Below are 26,125 nucleotides of genomic sequence, written 5' to 3' on the forward strand. Positions count from 1 at the left end.
TACAGAATGTACAGAATATCTATCTATAGATGAGCCATAGATATATACAGTATGTACAGAATATCTATCTATAGATGAGCCATAGATATATACAGTATGTACAGAATATCTATCTATAGATGTGCCATAGATATATACAGTATGTACAGAATATCTATCTATAGATATGCCATAGATATATACAGTATGTACAGAATATCTATCTATAGATGTGCCATAGATATATACAGTATGTACAGAATATCTATCTATAGATATGCCATAGATATATACAGTATGTACAGAATATCTCTCTATAGATGTGCCATAGATATATACAGTATGTACAGAATATCTATCTATAGATGAGCCATAGATATATACAGAATGTACAGAATATCTATCTATAGATGAGCCATAGATATATACAGTATGTACAGAATATCTATCTATAGATGAGCCATAGATATATACAGTATGTACAGAATATCTATCTATAGATGTGCCATAGATATATACAGTATGTACAGAATATCTATCTATAGATGTGCAATAGATATATACAGTATGTACAGAATATCTATCTATAGATGTGCCATAGATATATACAGTATGTACAGAATATCTATATATAGATGAGCCATAGATATATACAGTATGTACAGAATATCTATCTATAGATGTGCCATAGATATATACAGTATGTACAGGATATCTATCTATTGGTGAGCCATAGATATATACAGAATGTACAGAATATCTATCTATAGATGAGCCATAGATATATACAGTATGTACAGGATATCTATAGATGTGCCATAGATATATACAGTATGTACAGAATATCTCTCTATTGGTGAGCCATAGATATATACAGAATGTACAGAATATCTATCTATAGATGTGCCATAGATATATACAGTATGTACAGAATATCTATAGATGTGCCATAGATATATACAGTATGTACAGGATATCTATCTATAGATGTGCCATAGATATATACAGTATGTACAGAATATCTATCTATAGATGTGCCATAGATATATACAATATGTACAGAATATCTATAGATGTGCCATAGATATATACAGTATGTACAGAATATCTCTCTATAGATGTGCCATAGATATATACAGTATGTACAGAATATCTATCTATAGATGAGCCATAGATATATACAGTATGTACAGAATATCTATCTATAGATGTGCCATAGATATATACAGTATGTACAGAATATCTATCTATAGATATGCCATAGATATATACAGTATGTACAGAATATCTATCTATAGATGTGCCATAGATATATACAGTATGTACAGAATATCTATCAATAGATGTGCCATAGATATATACAGTATGTACAGGATATCTATCTATAGATGAGCCATAGATATATACAGTATGTACAGAATATTTATCTATTGGTGAGCCATAGATATATACAGAATGTACAGAATATCTATCTATAGATGAGCCATAGATATATACAGTATGTACAGAATATCTATCTATAGATGTGCCATAGATATATACAGTATGTACAGAATATCTATCTATAGATGTGCCATAGATATATACAGTATGTACAGAATATCTATCTATAGATGTGCAATAGATATATACAGTATGTACAGAATATCTATCTATAGATGTGCCATAGATATATACAGTATGTACAGAATATCTATCTATAGATGTGCCATAGATATATACAGTATGTACAGGATATCTATCTATTGGTGAGCCATAGATATATACAGAATGTACAGAATATCTATCTATAGATGTGCCATAGATATATACAGTATGTACAGAATATCTATAGATGTGCCATAGATATATACAGTATGTACAGGATATCTATCTATTGGTGAGCCATAGATATATACAGAATGTACAGAATATCTATCTATAGATGTGCCATAGATATATACAGTATGTACAGAATATCTATAGATGTGCCATAGATATATACAGTATGTACAGAATATCTATCTATAGATGTGCAATAGATATATACAGTATGTACAGAATATCTATCTATAGATGTGCCATAGATATATACAGTATGTACAGGATATCTATCTATAGATGTGCCATAGATATATACAGTATGTACAGGATATCTATCTATTGGTGAGCCATAGATATATACAGAATGTACAGAATATCTATCTATAGATGTGCCTTAGATATATACAGTATGTACAGAATATCTATAGATGTGCCATAGATATATACAGTATGAACAGGATATCTCTCTATAGATGAGCCATAGATATATACAGTATGTACAGGATATCTATCTATAGATGAGCCATAGATATATACAGTATGTATAGAATATCTATCTATAGATGTGCCATAGATATATACAGTATGTACAGAATATCTATAGATGTGCCATAGATATATACAGTATGTACAGAATATCTCTCTATAGATGAGCCATAGATATATACAGTATGTACAGAATATCTATCTATAGATGAGCCATAGATATATACAGTATGTACAGAATATCTATCTATAGATGAGCCATAGATATATACAGTATGTACAGAATATCTATCTATAGATGTGCCATAGATATATACAGTATGTACAGAATATCTATAGATGTGCCATAGATATATACAGTATGTACAGAATATCTCTCTATAGATGAGCCATAGATATATACAGTATGTACAGAATATCTATCTATAGATGAGCCATAGATATATACAGTATGTACAGGATATCTATCTATAGATGTGCCATAGATATATACAGTATGTACAGGATATCTATCTATAGATGAGCCATAGATATATACAGTATGTACAGAATATCTATCTATAGATGAGCCATAGATATATACAGTATGTACAGGATATCTATCTATAGATGAGCCATAGATATATACAGTATGTACAGAATATCTATCTATAGATGAGCCATAGATATATACAGTATGTAGAGAATATCTATCTATAGATGAGCCATAGATATATACAGTATGTACAGGATATCTATCTATAGATGAGCCATAGATATATACAGTATGTACAGAATATCTATCTATAGATGTGCCATAGATATATACAGTATGTACAGGATATCTATCTATAGATGAGCCATAGATATATACAGTATGTACAGAATATCTATCTATAGATGAGCCATAGATATATACAGTATGTAGAGAATATCTATCTATAGATGAGCCATAGATATATACAGTATGTATAGAATATCTATCTATAGATGAGCCATAGATATATACAGTATGTACAGAATATCTATCTATAGATGAGCCATAGATATATACAGTATGTACAGGATATCTATCTATAGATGTGCTATAGATATATACAGTATGTACAGGATATCTCTCTATAGATGAGCCATAGATATATACAGTATGTACAGAATATCTATCTATAGATGTGCCATAGATATATACAGTATGTACAGAATATCTCTCTATAGATGTGCCATAGATATATACAGTATGTACAGAATATCTATCTATAGATGAGCCATAGATATACACAGTATGTACAGGATATCTATCTATAGATGTGCCATAGATATATACAGTATGTACAGAATATCTATCTATAGATGAGCCATAGATATATACAGTATGTACAGGATATCTATCTATAGATGTGCCATAGATATATACAGTATGTACAGGATATCTCTCTATAGATGAGCCATAGATATATACAGTATGTACAGGATATCTATCTATAGATGAGCCATAGATATATACAGTATGTACAGGATATCTCTCTATAGATGAGCCATAGATATACACAGTATGTACAGGATATCTATCTATAGATGAGCCATAGATATATACAGTATGTACAGGATATCTATCTATAGATGTGCCATAGATATATACAGTATGTACAGGATATCTCTCTATAGATGAGCCATAGATATATACAGTATGTACAGGATATCTATCTATAGATGAGCCATAGATATATACAGTATGTACAGGATATCTCTCTATAGATGAGCCATAGATATACACAGTATGTACAGGATATCTATCTATAGATGAGCCATAGATATATACAGTATGTACAGAATATCTATCTATAGATGAGCCATAGATATATACAGTATATACAGTATATCTATCTATAGATGTGCCATAGATATATACAGTATGTACAGAATATCCATATAACTTGTATTATACCATTACAGACGTCTTGTCATTTCTTTATAGTGATGTGTTATATAGTAAGTGCTGATATAGTCTAATACATGACGTCTCTTCATTTCTTTAGATATAACTGTGCCGGCAAATACTGATGGTGGAGTGTGTGAGACCCCAGAGATCATCCACGAATCTGCCAGTGTAAGTATCAGAGGGAGACGTCTGTATATCATCAGATAGCGGGGTATGAATTACATCCCATATTATTCCCAATATGACCATGGGATATCCCTATTGTTAATGTAGATCAGACCTATTGTGTGTGATGATGGCAGTTTTATACCTGCCTCCTATGTGTGATATCCCTTACCATCCCCTGCAGTACAATGATTTCTGTGTATGGAGGATATCCCCTATAATATAATAGTGTCAGTGGAGGGTCCGGCTTGTATCACGTCCCCCACATCTGCTGCCGTGTAATCAGCGATGACATAATATAGTTCCTGCATCTGGAGCTTTTATGTTCCTGCACCTTCTATGTCTAAATGTCATTTCTTGTTCCTTTTAGGCCTTGATTGCGTCATTGACCCCAGGGAGAAAGCCGTGTGACAGCGACTATGATCCCATCAAGCTGATCAGCAGTGGATCCTTTGGGTGAGCTTTATTTTGGCATAATGTATATTTCCCAGGGTTCCTTATGGTAAACTCTCTGTCTCTGTGCCCTGTTAATGCAATGTTACTATATAGAAATTCTATAAGTCCACATCACTGTCCACATGTAATTGTCACTATTCAGGTCAGGTAGGATGTCACCTGCATGAGGATGTCCCATTGGTGATCATTTATGTGGTGTTATTTTATCTATGTCCAGACATGGATTTCTAGTGATGGACGTAGTATTAATCATTAGTAGAAGATAACACAAACATAAAGAATATTTTAATATTTCATTCTCAGTCTTGTGCTGGATTTGTGAAGGTCTTATTAAGAATTCTTTATAATCATGGATTTTCCTCCTCTCCAGGGCCGTCCACTTAGTGCGCCATAAGGACACCAGCCAGATATTGGCTATGAAGAAACTGGACAAGCAGAACCTGAGAAATCCAATACTACGTGATCTGGCCTTTCTAGAGAGGGACATCCAAATATTCTCTGATTGTCCCTTTGTGGCCTCCATGTTCTGCTCCTTTCAGACTAAACATCATCTGTGTATGGTCATGGACTATGTAGCAGGTAGGCCATATACATTGTATTGTATTCACAATCACCCTGTGTGATCTACATTGTAACAATCCCTCTCCTGACATATTTTCTTTCCCCTGTAGGAGGAGACTGTGACAATCTTCTAAAGTCCAATGGTCTTTTATCTGTCACCTTGGCCCGTATCTACATTGCAGAAATGGTTCTAGCTGTGGAATACCTGCACAGCTATGGTGTGGTGCACAGAGACCTGAAGCCTGAAAAGTAAGTGACCCTTGTAGTATAATGAGGGAGAAGAAATATATTTTGTTATAGTCTATGGGTTATTACTTGGGACTGACACCATCTTTTCTTTCACAGTCTCCTGATAACATCATCTGGTCATATTAAAGTCACCGATTTTGGGATTTCAAAAGTCGGCCTCATGAGACCAACATCAGATGTCTACAAGGCTCCAATTGGGGACATCACAAGAGAGTTCCGTGATAATGAGGTCAGCTTTACTTACAGGATCTTGTTCTTTACAGATCCCATCTATTTCTCCTTGTCTGATATTATTTATCACAATTCTATCACTGATCATCTTCTTCTTCTGTTGGCTTCCAGATAATGGGCACCCCTGCTTACTTGGCCCCAGAAGTCATCTTAAAGTTCGGCTATGGAAGGCCTGTGGACTGGTGGTCAGTAGGGATCATCCTACATCAGTTTCTTGTAGGACATGTACCTTTTACTGGACCGACCAGATCTGAGCTCTTCAATAAGATCCTGAGAGGTAAGAAATCTCATCTAAAGCTCCGTGATGTCCTTGTTATTTGGATGGATCGGTCATTGCTTTAGTTACTAGTTGTGTTATGGAAATGTTTTTTTTATGAAAGGAAATGAAGATATTTTATTTTCTGTAATATTTGCTTTTTTCACAACAGATGACATAACTTGGAAATATTGTGATGACTCTCTCCCACCTGATGCTCAGGACTTCATCTCTGAGCTGCTGAGAAAAAATCCAGCACGTCGACTTGGGACAGGTAATAGATATAATAGTAATTATTATAGTAGTATTATTCTGTATATATACACTGCACAGCACCACTTCTCCTGCCCTATATACTGGGTGTAATTCTCTGTATCTGTATTATTCTGTACATATACACTGCACTGAACCACTTCTCCTGTCCTATATACTGGGTGTAATACTCTGTATTATTCTGTATATATACACTTCACAGCACCACTTCTCCTGTCCTATATACTGGGTGTAATTCTCTGTATTATTCTGTGTATATACACTGCACAGCACCACTTCTCCTGTCCTATATACTTGGCGTAATTCTCTGTATTCTTCTGTATATATACGCTGCACCTCACCACTTCTCCTGCCCTATATACTGGGTGTAATTCTCTGTATTATTCTATATATATACACTGCACAGCACCATTTCTCCTGTCCTATATACTGGGTGTAATTCTCTGTATTATTCTATATATATACACTGCACAACACCACTTCTGTATGCTGGGTGTAATTCTCTGTATTCTTCTGTATATATACACTGCACAGCACCACTTCTCCTGTCCTATATACTGGGTGTAATTCTCTGTATTATTCTGTATATATACACTGCACAGCACCACTTCTCCTGTCCTATATACTGGGTGTAATTCTCTGTATTATTCTGTGTATATACACTGCACAGCACCACTTCTCCTGTCCTATATACTGGGTGTAATTCTCTGTATTATTCTGTATATATACGCTGCACAGCACCACTTCTCCTGTCCTATATACTGGATGTAATTCTCTGTATTATTCTGTATATATACACTGCACAGCACCACTTCTCCTGTCCTTTATTCTGAGTGGAATCCTCAGTATTCTTCTGTATATATACACTGCACAGCACCACTTCTCCTGTCCTTTATTCTGAGTGTAATTCTCTGTATTCTTTTGTATATATACACTGCACAGCACCACTTCTCCTGTCCTATATACTGGGTGTAATTCTCTGTATTATTCTGTGTATATACACTGCACAGCACCACTTCTCCTGTCCTTTATTCTAAGTGGAATCCTCTGTATTCTTCTGTATATACACACTGCACAGCACCACTTCTCCTGTATGCTGGGTGTAATTCTCTGTATTGTTCTGTATATATACACTGCACAGCACCACTTCTCCTGTCCTATATACTGGGTGTAATCCTCTGTATTATTCTGTGTATATACGCTGCTCAGCACCACTTATCCTGTATGCTGGGTGTAATTTTCTGTATCTGTATTATTCTGTAAAGATATGGAGCTGTCTCTCTGACAATGTCTGCATCACTTTTTTCTTGTTTTTCTATTTTCCAGGAGGAGCAAATGAGATAAAGATTCATCCATTCATGAGGGACTTAGACTTTGAGAACCTTCTAAGTCAGGAGCCTCTGTATGTTCCTCATCTTGTGTCAGATGTGGATACCCACTGCTTCTCCAGTAAGTAGAAGGAGATGTCATCTGGAGTTTGTCTTTCATTCTATGTGACAATCAGCTCCCATCATTATTAGTGATCACACGGCGATTGTCTGTGGCCGTTTACTATTTGTCTGTGTGTTATAGTAATAATCTCTGGTAACACTTGTATTTTGTAGCTCGTTCTATTAGACACAATCATATGGATTCAGACGAGTGGGACATTAGTGAGGACTATGACTTTGTAGACATCCAAAACTTTGTATCATCCTCTCAAAAGCATTCTAAAGTAAGTGTGTGACTGATAAAATCTATGAATCCTTCAATGAAATTTTTTTTTACACATATATGTATATTTTATTTTTCTTTGTGTGGTTTAGCTCTGTTCTACCAGTACCAGGATGATGAACAAGGATGATCCCAAATCTTCCTCTTCTAGAACTGATGGCGACAATCAGAGTTTCACTGCTGATGGCAGCGAGTCATCCTCGTCCACATTGTCAGGTATGTACACCTCTATAGGACATCCTCTTATAGCCTAGGATCTAACAATGTAATGTGAATGTGCACATGAAGGCTCAGAAAGTTACTTCTTATTTGTGCCCTTAAAGCAGTGAACAGTCCAACACTTCAATGTGTAAATTCTCACTCTTATGTCATACATTAAAAGTTTTAAGAGGCCATACAATCTTGTGCCAAACTAATCCTGAAAACCGCCCCCATGGCTCGATATGGGCCTATACTCAACCTCTTTTTGCCTTAAAGTTACACCAAAGTTTTATCTAAGTGATTATATGATAATACTGTGGTATGCTGCACCTAATGCCGTATTAATAACGGAGCGTAGGCAGTTACAATATTTTTGCACATCTAAGAGTTGCGTAAAAGTTTTACAACTTCTCAAAGCAATTTAAAGAGGTTGTGCAGTCCAGAACTATAAGTCCGCAGTCTCTCTGTGTGACTGCAGACTTATGAATCCCCCCAGTATACGCTTTGTGGGCTGCGGGAATTCGCTGGTTTCTTAGCTGGGACCGGAGGGTATGTATGAGCTATTCATACTCCCGGCCAGAGCCCGTCCAGTGGGCACGGCCTCGCTCCATACACTTGTACTGAGCAAGTATATGGAGCGAGGCCACATCCATTGGACTGGCTCTGGCCGGGAGTATGTATAACACATACATACCCTCCATTCCCAGCTCAGAAACCAGCGAATCCCCACAGCGCACAAAGCGTACACTGGGGGGATTCATAAGTCTGCAGTTACACAGAGAGACTGCAGACTTATCGATTTGGACTGGACAACCCCTTTAAGCCAAAGTAATTGCACTGATTAATTTGGACCAAAGTTTTTTAGGGAGATGGGACTTAGAAAACCTTCAGGTTCCTGTTAATCAGATCACAAAGCAATCTAATTCTCAATCCCTTAGGTGATATTATGTATATATGGCATATTTTCCCTCTTAAGGCTCAATACCTGATTACCAGGACTGCAGGATACAAGAATAACATGACTTTACTACATAAAGAAACAAAGCTAAACTTATAGCAGGTTATAACATCTTTTTCTCACTTTCTCATAAGAATTTCCAGTTCAGAAGACAAGAAAATCTGCAAAGAAACAGAGAAAACAACAAAAAGCAGAAAGCGTAGAAGAGGGAGAACACAGAAGAGGTAAGTGTGACAATAATCTCCATGTTGTATGATGTCAGTGAGGATAGTTCATGTGGAGCAGATGTTATCTGTCAGTGGTCGGACGGTCACATGTATGATGGTGACAATGATTCCGTACCTCTGTATGGATAAGATTCCTCTACCGTCCTGTCACAGTGACACCCCATTAGTGTCCTCTAATATGGAGCCCTATTACTTACATTAGTTCTTCATCTCTTCTCATAGGTTCTCGCTTCCGCCGGTTTATATCATCCTGCCGGCGTGGATTATCCAGGGCTGCTCGCGCTATCAGAGGAAGCTGCCTTTTTGCAATGTGTCACCAGGGCAGCAGTAACAACTCTGATGAAGAAAGCTTCCACATCTAGCGCCCTGAAGAAAGTACAGCAGGTCCACCATCACAGCTGTACTTGTGTGTAAGATCTTGTACCATCTCACAGGGCAACACGGTGGCTCAGTGGTTAGCACTGCAGCTTTACATCTGTAAGGAGTTTGTATGTTCTCCCCGTGTTTGCGTGGGTTTCCTCCGGGTCCTCCGGTTTCCTCCCACATTCCAAAGACATATTGATAGAGAATTTATAAAACATCTGCAGAAGGTGAAGGCCCCTCCAAGAACATCTCTTCACCCTTCAATGCAATTATTAATTAAATTTAAAAAAAATCAAATTGATTAATGTCTCTTTCCATCATTTAATAGAATACTATTGACATTTATGGTATTAGTACTATATGTCACATATGTCTGATGAGTGGGGTCCAAAACAGCAGAATATGGGTTACATGTCTCCCATTGATCCTCTAAACCACGGCCAAAAGTGGAGAAGAGCACCGGTGTCTGTTATTGCTAGGAAATCAAACTAAGGAGAAACGTGACACTCCGATGTTACTAGCACTCCGATGTTACTAGCACTCCAATGTTACTAGCACTCCGATGTTACTAGCACTCCAATGTTACTAGCACTCCAATGTTACTATCACTCCGATGTTACTAGCACTCCAATGTTACTAGCACTCCGATGTTACTAGCACTCCGATGTTACCAGCACTACGATGTTACTAGCACTACGATGTTACTAGCACTCCAATGTTACTAGCACTCCGATGTTACTAGCAATCCGATGTTACTAGCACTCCAATGTTACTAGCACTCTAATGTTACTAGAACTATGATGTTACTAGCACTACGATGTTACTAGCACTCCGATGTTACTAGCACTCCGATGTTACCAGCACTACGATGTTACTAGCACTACGATGTTACTAGCACTCCAATGTTACTAGCACTCCGATGTTACTAGCAATCCGATGTTACTAGCACTCCAATGTTACTAGCACTCTAATGTTACTAGAACTATGATGTTACTAGCACTACGATGTTACTAGCACTCCGATGTTACTAGCACTCCGATGTTACCAGCACTACGATGTTACTAGCACTACGATGTTACTAGCACTACGATGTTACTAGCACTACGATGTTACTAGCACTACAATGTTACTAGAACTACGATGTTACTAGCACTCCGATGTTACTAGCACTCCGATGTTACTAGCATTACGATGTTACTAGCACTCGGATATTACTAGCACTCTGATGTTACTAGCACTCCAATGTTACTAGCACTCCATGTTACTAGCACTACAATGTTACTAGCACTCCGATGTTACTACCACTACAATGTTACTAGCACTACGATCTGCAAGGTCATCCTATTCGCTTCTTATTGATTTAATATATCACTTATCAATTTTCTAATATGTATGTTATATAAATAATTTTTTTGTTTATGATTATATAATTATGACCTTATATTTGGACGTCTCTTTAGATAACCTTGATAAAGGCAAATAGCCGAAATGTTGGATGGATTGTACTATCTTCCATTTTTGGGTCGCTCTGAATAAAATTTCCATTTTGGCATTACACTAGTAATCTTTCTTTTGTGCCGAGGGTATTAAATATATATATTTTACTTTTCCCTCTGAGCACGATTAGTTGTCCGTGCGAATCCATTCTGTCTTTACTAGCACTCCAATGTTACTAGCACTCCAATGTTACTAGCACTCCAATGTTACTAGCGCTCCAATGTTACTAACACTCCAATGCTACTAGCACTCCGATGTTACTAGCACTCCAATGTTACTAGCACTCCAATGTTACTAGAACTAAGATGTTACTAGCACTACGATGTTACTAGCACTCCGATGTTACTAGCACCCCGATATTACTAGTACTCCGATTTTACTAGCGCCCCAATGTTACTAGCACTCCGATGTTACTAGCACTCCAATGTTACTAGCAATCCAATGTTACTAGCACTCTGATGTTACTAGCAATACAATGTTACTAGCACTCCAATGTTACTAGAACTACGATGTTACTAGCACTACGATGTTACTAGCACTCCGATATTACTAGCACTCCTATGTTACTAGCACTTCAATGTTACTAGCACTCCAATGTTACTAGCACTCCAATGTTACTAGCACTCCAATGTTACTAGCAATCCAATGTTACTAGCACTCTGATGTTACTAGCAATACAATGTTACTAGCACTCCAATGTTACTAGAACTACGATGTTACTAGCACTACGATGTTACTAGCACTCCGATATTACTAGCACTCCTATGTTACTAGCACTTCAATGTTACTAGCACTCCAATGTTACTAGCACTCCAATGTTACTAGCACTCTGATGTTACTAGCACTCTGATGTTACTAGCACTCTGATGTTACTAGCACTCTGGCCCCTTTAACAACGGGCTCGTCAGTTTTTTACATACTCCTTCTATTAGGGTATGAGTACACGGTCAGGAGCTGCTGCACGTTTGATGCTACGTGCTTATGCAGCAACAAACCCGCAGCAGCCAGATGTTACAGCATAGTGGATGGGATTTGTAGAAATCCCATGTCCACTATGCGTCTGCGGCTCACCCGCGGAAACTGACATGCGACGCATATTTCCAGACGGCAGCATGTCAATTTCTCCGGCGGGTCCACATGCGAGCTTTCCACATATTCCTAACCTCTATGAGGAAAATCTGGAGGTGAAAAAAAATGGAGCAGCTCATCTGCATTAAATGAGCAAAAGCCGCCGGCGGCTCCAGACAGTGTGCACATAGCCTTAGTGCTTTACAAAGATATTAGTGAATAGGGCTGCTCATATGCCCGTGATCTTTCTCAGACCGAGAAGTCTGGACAAAATCGCGGAGACATGTCCGTTATTAATCCGATTACATTAGACAATGCAAGTCTATGGGTCCGTGAAAAAATTGGAAATCATTCAGATGGCATCCAAGTTCTGTTCTATTTTCACAGACTGTTAGATAGGAAAAGGTGGAGAAACTTTTCACATACGAGAAAAACTGACAGAAATTAGACTAAACCCTGATGAAACTCGGATGACACTGATGAAATTCTGATGACAATCGCTGGTGAAAGTCAGTTTGTTTTTCTCATATGTGAAGAAAGCTGTGTCTGAATGAGCCCTGAATGTGTCTCTCTTTCAGGTCTATGCACATGAACAAGATGGATTTGGTGGGGAGCATCCAGGGGTCTTAGCCATCACATCCCCCTCACTGTTCACATAAAAAGACATCCTGTATTCCAATGAGATGTCTCACCCACCAGAGCTGTGGAGTCAGTAAGCCAACCTTACCAACGCCAACTATAATAATGAGTAATGATACATTTACTGCAATAAATAACAGTAAATATTCAGCAAGCTTTGAGTGAAATAATGCATACAACACAATATTGATAATATATCATTTGCAACATTTTTATTCTACAGTCAAGGCCAAAAGTATTGAGAATGAGACAAATAGTACTTTTTCCAAAGTTTACTGCTTCATTTTTTGTAATGGCAATTTGCATATACTCCTGAATGTCAAAGAGTGATCAGCTTAACAGCAATTACTGTACTTGCAAAGTCAATATTTGCCCAGAAAATGAACTTTAACCCCCAAAACACATTTCAACATCATTGCAGTCCTGCCTTAAAAGGAGCAGCTAACATCGTTTTAGTGATTGATCCATTAACACAGGTGTGGGTGTTGATGAGGACAGGGCTGGCGATCAATCAGTTTAAGTAATTAAGTAAGAATGACATCACTGGACACTTTAAAAGGAGGCTGGTTCTTGGTATCATTGTTTCTCTTCAGTTAACCATGGTTATCTCTAAAGAAACACGTGCAGCCATCATTGCACTGCACAAAAATGGCCTAACAGGGAAGAGTATCGCAGCTACAAACATTGCACCTCAGTCAACAATCTATCGCATCATCAAGAACTTCAAGGAGAGAGCTTCCATTGTTGTCAAAAAGGCTCCAGGGCGCCCAAGAAAGACCAGTAAGCGCCAGGACCGTATCTTAAAACTGTTTCAGCTGCGGGATCGGACTACCAGCAGTGCCGAGCTTGCTCAGGAATGGCAGCAGGCTGGTGTGAGTGCTTCTGCACGCACTGTGAGGCAGAGACTCTTTGAGCAAGGGCTGGTTTCAAGGAGGGCAGCAAAGAAGCCACTTCTCTCCAGAAAAAACATCAGGGACCGACTGATATTCTGCAAAAGGTACAGGGAGTGGACTGCTGAGGACTGGGGCAAAGTCATTTTCTCTGATGAATCCCCTTTTCGATTGTTTGGGACATCTGGAAAACAGCTTATTCGGAGAAGAAGAGGTGAGCGCTACCACCAGTCTTGTCTCATACCAACTGTAAAGCATCCTGAAACCATTCATGTGTGGGGTTGCTTCTCAGCCAAGGTAATCGGCTCACTCACAGTCTTGCCTAAAAACACAGCCATGAATAAAGAATGGTACCAGAATGTCCTCCAAGAGCAACTTCTCCCAACCGTCCAAGAGCAGTTTGGCGCCCAACAATGCCTTTTCCAGCATGATGGAGCACCTTGCCATAAAGCAAAGGTGATAACTAAATGGCTCATGGAACAAAACATAGAGATTTTGGGTCCATGGCCTGGAAACTCCCCAGATCTTAATCCCATTGAGAACTTGTGGTCAATCATCAAGAGACGGGTGGACAAACAAAAACCAACATATTCTGGCAAAATGCAAGCATTGATTATGCAAGAATGGACTGCTATCAGTCAGGATTTGGTCCAAAAGTTGATTGAGAGCATGCCAGGGAGAATTACAGAGGTCTTGAAGAAGAAGGGGCAACACTGCAAATATTGACTTGCTGCATTAACTCATTCTAACTGTCAATATAACCTATTGGTACTCATAATATGATTGCAATTATATTTCTGTATGTGATATAAACATCAGACAAACACTAATAAAAACCAGAGGCCAGCAGATCATGTGAAAATATAATTTTGGTGTCATTCTCAAAACTTTTGGCCATGACTGTACACTCGGAGTTGGAGTCAGTACATTCTTCTAATTCCAGCTCCACAGCCCTGCTTTACACTCTTTCCTGCTCCCCAACATACAAGTACTGCACTTTCCAGGAGTTGTACTTTATTTATGGGACATATTTGGGATAAGAAGAAAGAATTTTGCTGCAGTTTTTATATTTAGTGTTTTATACACCAATATATAAAATAATGTTAAATTGTGCTACAATTAATTAGTTAACTAGCCATTACTGAAGTGTTAAAGAGAGCCTGACAGCTGACACTGGACTCAGCATAAATGAGTACACCCAACAGATTTGTTAGAAAACCTTTAGTTTCCTTTCAGAATCAAGATGTACAATATAATTTTTTTAAATTATGATACCGCGTTAGCCAGAAAAATCAATGTAAATACTTTTATTCCCAAAAAGACAAAAATATTCTAAGAGTGATTCCCTTATTGGCTAAGCAGAAAACCGGAAAAATGATACTTGCAAGCTTTCTAATTAAGAGGCATATAACATGACAGCAGCAGATTAGACACTGGAAACCTGATGGCAGCTCACCTTTAACTTCCTAAGCTAATAGGGTTTTTCTAGTGTTAGGCTGAGTGCCCACGATGCGTTTTTCAAGTGTTTATGCTGCAGAATTTCCGCTTCAAAAACGAATGGTAATCCGCCCCCCATGGTCCCCAATGACAAGCCGCACTGTCAATGCCCATGCTGCGGATTTTTCCACAGCGTTTATGCTGCGCTCAAAAATCCGCAGCATGTCCATTAATTTTGCGGGAGCGCGGCCATTGACTTGCATTGAGACGCACATAATCTGTGTCTGTACATTTGTACTCACGGATTATATGCGTTTCAATGTGCGGATGGTACCCAAGTCTGGAGGAGAGGAGACTCCCATCCAGACCTGGGTACCATTGTACCTGTAAAAAAAGAATCAAATAAAAAATAAAGATAATATACACCTTCCGACGGCCCCCGGTCTCCTTCCCTGTGCTTGCGGGCAGGACTGAAGGACCTGCGGTGACGTCACAGTCATGTGACCACAGGCCCTTCAGTGCACTGTCCCGCGATCAGCTGGCAGCCAGGAAAGAGCGCAGCTACACATGCCGGGCCATAGGAAGGTAAGTATAGGTTTATTTTTTTATTTTTAAACATTCTTACGGTTACACTATATAAATCCATGCTGTTTGCATGGATTCATATAGTGTGACCTAGTTGTCAAGCACTTTCCAAGTGATGCTAAAATCGCCTGGAAAGCGCTTGTCAATCCGCATGCAGAAACGCATGTGATAACGCTTCAAATCCGCATGTATTTGGCAAGAAAAATGCATGTACAATCTGCATGCGTTTTTTCTACCAGGGAGATGCAGAAATGCTGCAAAAATGTTCTGCTTCATTTCTGTATAGTGGGCACATAGCCTTAAGGCTATGTGCCCACGATGCAGAAATTCTCTGGATTTTTCCTGAGCGTTTCTGCATCTCCCTGGCAGAAAAAACGCATGCGGATTGTACATGCGGATTGTACATGCGGATAGTACATGCGGATTGTACATGCGTTTTCCTGCCAGGGACATGCGGATGTGAAGCGTTCTTCACTTGCATTTCCGCATGCGGGTTGACAAGCGCTTTCCAAACGATTTTAGCATCACTTGGAAAGTGCTTGTCAACTTGGTCACACTATATAAATCCATGCAAACGGCATGGATTTATATAGTGTAACCCGAGAGAATGTCAAAAAATAAAAAAATAAATCTATACTTACCCTCCGATGGCCCGCGCTGTCTTACTTCACCGTCCTGGCAGCGGTAGAGTGAAGGACCTGCTGACGTCAGCATCGCGTGACCCGTCACATGACTATGACGTCAGCGCAGGTCCTTCAGTACATCGCGAACTGCAGGCAAGCAAGGAGGAGCGCACCACGGGCCGCCAGAAGGTAAGTATATATTTAGTTTTTATTTTATTCTTTTTTTTTTACAGTTTTCTATGGTACCCAGGTCCGGAGGAGAGTCTCCTCTCCTCTAGACCTGGGTACCATCCGCATGGAACGCGCATCTACATATACAGTGATGCGGATTCCATGAGTTCTAATGCAAGTCAATGGTGGCGAAAACGCAGCACTTCCGCAAAATAATTGGTAGTGCTGTGTTTTTTTCCGCAATGATAATCCGCAGCGGAAATTTCCGCAGCATGTGCACAGCACATGCGGATTATCATTGGGGAACATGGCAGGCCTTCTACCATGCGTTTTTTAAGCGTTTCTGCAGCGTTTTTGTCGCTGCGGAAATGCTTAAAAAAACGCATCGTGGGCACGCGGCCTTATAGTAGCATTTATGGAAACACTACCTGGAAGGGGAGAACCTTCTATGCCAGTTCTCGAAAATAATTTTAAAGTGGCAGCAGAGGGGAATTAAACATTTTATTTGTTCTTATTTTGTCCCTCCATTGGGGAGATATTAGGAATCAAAGATTTTGGCACTTAATGTGTTAACTTTTGTTAAGTCCAAGTGGCTGTTTTCAGACTGTTTTCCTTGGGGTTGTGTACTTTTTCTTCTTAAATGATGCTGGTCAATCATAAGAAGGTAGCAACATATCAGAAAAAAAACATGCCACCACAATGGCTTAGAGAAGATTTCCCAGTGTGTAAGATATCTGACAGATCTGATCTTCTGCTCTAAACTCCTGCATGATTAGAAAGAACAGATGAGAAACACCTTTTATATAAGGTCACAGCAGTCAGTGTGAGGTGAGGGGCAACACAGCTGAGTTTAGCTGTGGCACATTACAAAACCTTCTATCAGCTTTCCTCCTCTGCTAGCATTGTCACCTCTGCTCTATTGCCCCTCCCCCACACTGCCTGTCCAGAGATGTATCAATCGTCACACATATGTCTGCTGTGCTCAAGCTACTTGTAGTTGCTCTGCAGTGATATCAGAGCAACGAGTCATTACATCTCACACAGGAATAACCCAGAACAGACGGCTTCTGTGTGAGACATAACAGCTTTCAGCTCACTGCAATTGTGAGTACAAGTTGCCTATTTCTAAAGGTGCTATTGACATGAAATTCTCACCAGGTGTCCTTAACAACCCCTCCAGTCAACACAGGCAAAGAAATCAAACTATAGATGTCAATAAATTTTGTGTAATAGTGAGAAATGACACAGAGAAAAAGTATTGAACACGCTTACTGAAACACATTTAATACTTCATACAAAAACCTTCGATCGTGATGATTGATATCTCTTTTCTACATATAGAAACAGAAAGTCTCTTTTCTCTTCATGAGTTATCCCACTCTTCATCTCTTGACCCAGCTGATCCACTCCTCCCCCTGCCAGTGACTTTTACAGTGATGACTCATGCAGGGAAAAGAGATTTTGTGTTTTTACATAGAGCTTAGAAAGATTCACCTAGTTGTAATCATGTGATGTCATAGACCGAATGGAAAAGAGAAGAATTAACTGGGTAGAAAGGCAAAATGAGGAATTGTAAGTAGAGATAAGTGAATCCGAACTGTAAAGTTGGAGGTTCGTACTGGACAACTAATATCCATAAACAGAGAGATGGTGAGGGAACACTTAGCTAATTTAAATTAATTTAAATCTCCTGGTCCAGATGAATTACATCCTAGGGTACTGAAGAAGATAGCAGAGGAAATTGCAGAACCACTAGCCAGAATCTTTGGAAAATCCTGGAGAACTGGAGAAGTTCCAGAAGATTGGAGAAGGGCAAATTTTGTCCCTATCTTCAAAAATGGAAAGAAGACTAATGTTGAGCCTCCCCCATAGTGTTCGAGTTCGGTTCGGTTCGTCGAACACCCGTATGTTCGCCGAACTGTTCGTCGAACTGTTCGTCGAACACCGTTAAAACCAATGGCAGGCAAACAAAAACACATAGAAACACATAGAAAACACCTTCAAATGTGTCCAAAAGCTGACAAACTGCTCAGAAGACACAACTATCACATGGAAAAGTGACAAGTACATATAGTCATGCGAAAAGAAAAGAGGTGGAGGAGTAAAATGAGGGGGAGACACAGATATAGGCATGTCATGCCCTTCTAAAACCAAAAAAGTGCGAAGCCGACACGGCCAGTCCGTTCCTGCCCGTGCGACCTCCGTGTTGCCGGGTTTGTGCCAGAGCTGCGGTGGACCCTGACGGCCAGCCCCCCTCTCCCAATACTTGTGCCTGTCCGCTGGTGGGTCGAGCGAGCCCCCCTGCGGTGGAGGCAGGTCTAATCTTTTTAATTTAAATTGTCTCTCTAATTTGAATGAATACACTTTAAATCCAAGGATCTATTGGAGGGTAAGTCTCATGCCAGCAGCCGCATAATTCCAGCTCCAGTAGCGTCCACTAAAGCTGCTGCAGTTAAAAAGCTTTTATAAGGATCGAGCTTGGCGGTCCACCGCAAGGTGTCCTACCGCCAGTCCCAGCCCCTGTGCCTTAGGGTGCCTCCCCGATGCTCTTCACTGAGTGTCCCGGGGGCGCGAACCATTTCCTTTGAAAAAATTAACTGTCCAAACTACAGGTGGTGTAGCTTGCTTAACAGCTGGGATAATCCGCTGACTAGCAGACACTGCTACTAGGCACAAAGTATTTCCTGGGCTAGATGCAGTTAAAAATTTGTAATTAGATACTCTCGTTGGATGCTGAGAAAGCATTCCATAGAGTCTCCTGGCACGCCATATATTATTCTCTTAAAAAGCTTGGGGTAGGGGTCTAGGGGACCCTTTTATAGCCAAAATCACGGCCCTGTATCGCAATACGTCACCTAGGCTGAAGATAAATGGAACATTTTCATCACCTTTCATAATGACCAATGGGACAAGGCAGGGATGTCCTCTGTCCCCTCTCTTATACATCCTAGTGACGGAGCACCTGCTCTCATCAATTCGCCATAACCCCAATATTAGGTGGATTGAGGTGGGAGGCACCGAGTACAAGTGCTCTGCATTTGCTGATGATGTCTTAGTATATATCACTCAATCACATATATCCATCCCTGCTGTTATGGCTGAAATAGATCACTTTGTTACATGGTCAAATTTTAAAATCAATGCAGCGAAGTCTGAGGCCCTCGATGTCTCCCTCCCCAAATCCATACAGGATTCCATCCAGTCCAACTTTCCCTTTGCCTGGCCCTCACAGGGTATCAAATACTTAGGAATTTCGTATTCATAGAGACCTCTCCCGTCTATGTTATCTTAATTTTGGGCCCTTTATTGAACAACTCCATACAGACCATGGTTGGCAAGTTAGAACTGTAAGATTCACTACGTGAACCACTGGTGTTTTGTGGAAAAGCACATGTACACTGTGTTCCAAATTATTATGTAAAAAGTGTTTAGGAGTGATAAGGTAAGAATTTTTTTGTTTGTCAGTTAAACTCATTGATGGTGATGTGTGTCAGGGCTCTTTATATCACTGTAAGCAATTGCAGACACCTGTGCTAATTAGTTTGGCAGGTGTGTCCAATGAAAGGCAAGACTACTTAAGAAGGCTGTCCCACATTATTAAGCAGCCTACATTTTCTGCCAAAATGGGAAAGAAAAAGGATGTGTCGGCTGCTGAGAAGCAACAAATTGTGGAGTGTTTAGGTCAAGGAAGGACTACAATCAACATTGCCAAGACACTTTATCCTGATCATCGCACAGTCAAGAAGTATGTAGCTGATTCACAGTACACACGTGTGCGTGCTGATAAGGGCAAATTGAGGACTCTTTCCTACAGGCAATTACGTCAGGTTAAAAGAGCAGCGGCAAAAAAGCCTTGTCATAGCAGCAGACAAGTTTTTGAAGCCGCTGGTGCCTCCAAAGTCCCCCGAACAACAAGATGCAGGGTCCTTCAGAGGTTTGCAGCTGTGCGTAAGCCATCCTGTCGACCTCCTCTATCCACTGTACACAAGCAGAAACTGCTCCAGTGGGCCAAACAATACATGAAGACTGACTTCAAAACTGTTTTGTTCACCGATGAGTGCCGTGCAACGCTCGATGGTCCAGATGGATGGAGTGTGTAGCGTCGGCGTCCCTGCCCTCTGCTAGGCAGGGACGCTGTTCCCCTCACCTCTCTGCTCCGAGCCCGGCGTCCTCCTCCCGCTCTGCTGGCAGCGCGCGCTCCTTCCCGGCCACTGTGCTTAGGGCGCGCGCGCGCTCCCTCCCTCTTAAAGGGGCCGCGCGCGCCGTCCTAAGGAGTCCCCGGCCAATGGCCGGAGGACTTCACCATATATAAGGCACCTCCTCCAAAATGGAGGTGCCCGAGCAATGTTGTTGCACTGTTCACTACTCTGCTTCAGCCCTCAGGTCCCGTTGCCAGTTACCTGTCAGTTACCTGCCTGATTCCTGCCAGAGTCCTGCCAGTTTGCTGTCTGTTTCCTGCCTGATATTCCTGCTACCTGCTTGCTAGCCTGAGGTCCGACGGTCTGCCTTCCTACTCCTGTCAGTCTGTCTATGGACCAGCTTGGCCGCTCACCTGGGAGCGCACATCTGCTACCTGCCTGCTAGCCTACCTGGAGGCTCCGCCGTCACGTGCTGTGACCACCTGCTATTCCAGAGACTCTTGCCCACTCACCTGGGAGCGCTCCTCCGCTACCTGCCTGCTTGCCTACCTGGAGGCTCCGCCGTCACGTGCTGTGACCACCTGCTATTCCAGAGACTCCTGCCCGCTCACCTGGGAGCGCTCCTCCGCTACCTGCCTGCTTGCCTACCTGGAGGCTCCGCCGTCACGTGCTGTGACCACCTGCTATTCCAGAGACTCTTGCCCGCTCACCTGGGAGCGCTCCTCCGCTACCTGCCTGTTTGCCTACCTGGAGGATCCGCCGTCACATGCTGTGACCACCCGTTCATCCAGAGACTCTCGCTTGCTCACCTGGGAGCACACATCTTCCATCTGCCTGCTAGCCTACCTAGAGGTTCAGCCATCACAGGTCGTACCTACCCTTTACCCAGAGACTGCCCCGGTCACTTGCCATGACCTCCAGCCGTTCATCCAGAGACTGCCCCGGTCACTTGCCGTGACCTCCAGCCCGTTCATCCAGAGACGGCCCCGGTCACTTGCCGTGACCTCCTGCCCGTTCACCCAGAGACTGTCCCGGTCACCTGCTGTGACTGCCTGCCCGTCTTCCCTGGTCACCACCCGCTCCCTTACAAGGACCGCCCCCTTGTATAGTAGCTCAGAGGTTCCGCCTCCCAGACCCGTTACAGTTTGCTCGGGCCATGGAACCCGGTGGCACCCAAGCTCCCTCGCTCTCGGACCTCTGTCATGAACTGTCCCGTCAGAGGTCCCAACAGGAGTCCATCCTGGGTCACCTGCGGAATGTCAATTCTCGCCTGGACACTCTGACTGCTCCACCAGCAACCACCGCCAGTGCCATGACTCGCAACCCGGCAGCTCCGCTGCCCACCAATACCATGGTATCCTACCCTGGACCCCGGCTTTCTGCACCTCCTCGCTTCGGAGGCGACTCCGCTCAGGCTCGGGGCTTCATAAATCAGTGCACCCTGCACTTTGAACTCCTGTCCCACCAGTTTAACTCCGACCGGGCCAAAATTGCCTTCATCATGTCCCATCTCACCGGGGAGGCCCTGGCCTGGCTAAATCCTCTATGGGAGAGAGGAGACCCCCTGGTGTCCGACTTGCCTGCCTTTCTCACGGCTTTCCGGAAAGTCTTCGACGAACCCGGACGGAAGACCTCATCCGCATCATCTCTGCTACGCCTCCACCAGGGAAATCTCACCGTGGGCCAATATGCCATACGGTTCCGTACCCTTGCCTCGGAGCTGGCTTGGGATAACGACGCTCTGGTATCTGTCTTCTGGGAGGGTCTGTCCGGCTGTATTAAAGATGAACTCGCCGGTCGGGACATTCCTACCACTCTCGATGACTTAATAACTCTTGCCACCCGGATTGACCTACGGTTCCAGGAGCGTGCCAAAGAGGTCACCCGTGAGAGGAGGTTTCCACGTCTAGCTCCTACTTTTCAGAAACCCGTCACTCCCTCCGTTTCTCCCCAGGTACACTCTCCTGAGCCTATGCAGGTCGACCAGACCAAGATGGTCAAAACCCGTCAGGACTTACGCCGTGCCGAAGGGAGCTGCTTCTACTGTGGCAGTAAGGAGCACCGGATCCGTACCTGCCCGGAGAGGTCGGGAAACGCCTGTGTCTAGGTTCGCTCAGAGAGGTCGACCTAGACAAGAATAAATCCTCTCCATCTCTGCTACTGTCAGTCTCTATTATCTGCGGGGAGAATCGTTATTTCGAACTAGCCCAACTTGACTCTGGAGCGGCCGGGAATCTTATTTCACAGTCCCTGGTAGAAAAATACCGCATTCCCACCAAACCTCTGGCTGTACCATTATCTGTCGCTGCTGTGGATGGGGGCCTCTTACCACGTCCCATCCAACTCATCACCGAATCCATAACTCTGCAGGTGGGAATGCTGCATTCTGAGAGCATCTCTTTTCATGTTCTGCCTGGACACTCTCACGCCCTCTTACTAGGTCTACCTTGGCTCCAGAGACATGCACCCGTGCTTGACTGGCAGACCGGAGAAGTCCTTCGCTGGGGACAGGACTGTCATAAGACTTGTTTGGTTCCTGTTCATCCCGTCCGTCCTTCTCCTACCCCAACTAATCTACCTGGACTTCCGATTCCCTATTGGTCATTTGCTGATGTCTTTAATAAAAAGGAGGCAGAGACATTACCCCCTCATAGACCATACGACTGTCCTATCGACCTGTTACCCGGTACTACTCCTCCCCGTGGGCGTATTTACCCATTGTCCGCTGCTGAGACCCGGTCGATGTCCGAATATATTGAGGAGAATTTGGCCAGGGGATTCATCCGGAAATCTACCTCCCCGGCGGGAGCAGGCTTCTTCTTCGTAAAAAAGAAGGACGGCTCTCTCCGTCCCTGTATAGACTATAGAGGCCTTAACCAGATCACGGTGAAGAATAAGTACCCCCTTCCGCTCATTCCAGAATTATTTGATCGCCTGAGGGGGGCTAGAGTCTTCACCAAACTGGACCTCCGTGGGGCGTACAACCTGGTCCGTATCCGTCAAGGGGATGAATGGAAGACTGCATTCAACACCCGGGACGGCCACTATGAATATCTGGTAATGCCCTTTGGTCTCTGTAACGCTCCTGCCGTCTTTCAAGAGTTGGTCAATGACATCTTCCGGGACCTTCTCTACTCCTGCGTTGTGGTGTACCTGGACGACATCTTGGTCTTCTCTCCGGATCTCCAGACTCACCGGAGGGACGTTCGTCAGGTCCTGCTCAGGCTCAGGCAGAATCACCTCTTCGCTAAATATGAGAAGTGCCTCTTTGGGCAGACCTCGCTTCCGTTTTTTGGCTACATTATTTCTCAGACCGGCCTACGAATGGATCCAGAGAAACTGTCTGCCATCGAGAAATGGCCCCGACCGGAGGGGTTGAAGGCCATTCAGCGGTTCCTGGGCTTCGCCAACTACTACCGCCTCTTCATACCACACTTCTCTTCCCGGACTGCCCCAATTTCCGCGCTCACCCGTAAGGGTACTAATCCCAAGGAGTGGCCGTCCGAAGCAGAGGAGGCCTTTCTTTCCTTAAAACAGGCCTTCTCTTCTGCCCCGGTGCTGCATCGTCCGGACGGCAACAAGCAGTTCTTCCTGGAGGTTGACGCCTCCTCCTCTGGAGCCGGAGCTGTACTTACTCAAAAATCATCTTCCGGGAGGATGGTAACTTGCGGCTTCTTCTCCAAACTCTTCTCCTCTTCTGAGCGCAATTATTCCATAGGAGACCGAGAGTTATTGGCCATCAAGCTGGCATTGGAGGAGTGGCGTTACCTGCTCGAGGGGGCTCTTCATCCGGTAATAATTTACACTGACCACAAGAACTTGGCTTATCTCTAGCATGCCCAGAGACTTAACCCGCGCCAAGCCCGGTGGTCCTTGTTTTTTGCTCGCTTTGATTTTGTTCTACATTTTCGCCCGGCTGACAAGAACATCAAAGCGGACGCCTTGTCCCGATCCTTTCTGGTATCTGACCTCGAGGAAGAACCTAAACATATCATCGATCCCGCCAGAGTAATGCAGGTGGCTCCCGTGAGTCTAAATCATCTCCCTCCCGGTAAGACGTTCGTATCGGTACCTGATCGGGAGAAGATCCTACACTGGGGTCATTCGTCTAAACTAGCTGGCCACGCCGGTCAGAAAAAGACCCTCCAGCTTATTACCCGGCACTACTGGTGGCCTAACCTGCACAAGGATGTAATAGACTTTGTTTCTGCCTGTGTGTCCTGCGCCCGCAACAAAGTTCTGAGACACCTGCCAGCCGGTCGCCTCCTTCCTCTGCCAGTACCTGCTGCCCCCTGGCAGCATATAGCGATGGACTTCATAACTGATCTTCCCGTCTCTGCCGGTTGTACGGTCATTTGGGTGGTCGCTGACCGCTTTTCCAAGATGGCTCACTTCATTCCCCTGCCAGGCCTCCCGTCTGCACCCGAGCTGGCTAAAAACTTTATCCGCCACATCTTCCGTCTTCATGGCCTGCCCCGTCACATCGTGTCGGATCGTGGGGTACAGTTCACTTCTCGTTTCTGGAGAGCCACTTGTAAATTGCTAGACGTCACCCTGGACTTCTCCTCCGCTTACCACCCACAGTCTAATGGTCAAGTGGAGCGGATCAATCAGATCCTGACCAGTTACCTCCGGCACTTCGTTAATGCCCACCATTCTGACTGGGTGGATCTCCTGCCATGGGCCGAATTCTCGTACAACAATCACGAGAGCGAATCTTCCTCCAAATCCCCGTTTTTTGTAGTCTTCGGTCAACATCCTCGGATCCCGTTTCCCGTCTCCACCTCGGTGGACAATCCGGCTGCGGAATCTCTTGTTAACAAATTTTCCTCCATATGGGAGAGTACCCGGTCCGCACTCCTTCTGTCATCCGAGCGTATGAAAAGACATGCTGACAAAAAACGTCTGGATCCTCCTCAATTCCGTCCTGGGGATAAGGTCTGGCTCTCGTCCAAGTATGTCCGGCTCAAGATTCCTTCCTATAAGTTAGGGCCTCGGTTCATCGGTCCTCTGGAGGTCATCAGTCAGATCAACCAGGTGGCCTATAAATTGAAACTCCCGGCCAACTTGCGGATCCCTAACTCCTTCCATGTATCTCTCCTCAAACCTGTGGTACTTAACTCTTTTTCCAAGTCTACAGGCACGCCTCCTGCTCCGGTTTCCGCTGAAAACGAATTTGAGGTAGAGAACATTCTGGCCACCAAAAGGGTAAGAGGGAAGACCTTTTTTCTAGTAGA

The sequence above is a fragment of the Phyllobates terribilis genome, unplaced genomic scaffold (genome assembly GCF_046119375.1).
Source record: "Phyllobates terribilis strain yellow unplaced genomic scaffold, ASM4611937v1 Scaffold_2__4_contigs__length_985480577, whole genome shotgun sequence".
Taxonomy (NCBI): Eukaryota; Metazoa; Chordata; class Amphibia; order Anura; family Dendrobatidae; genus Phyllobates; species Phyllobates terribilis.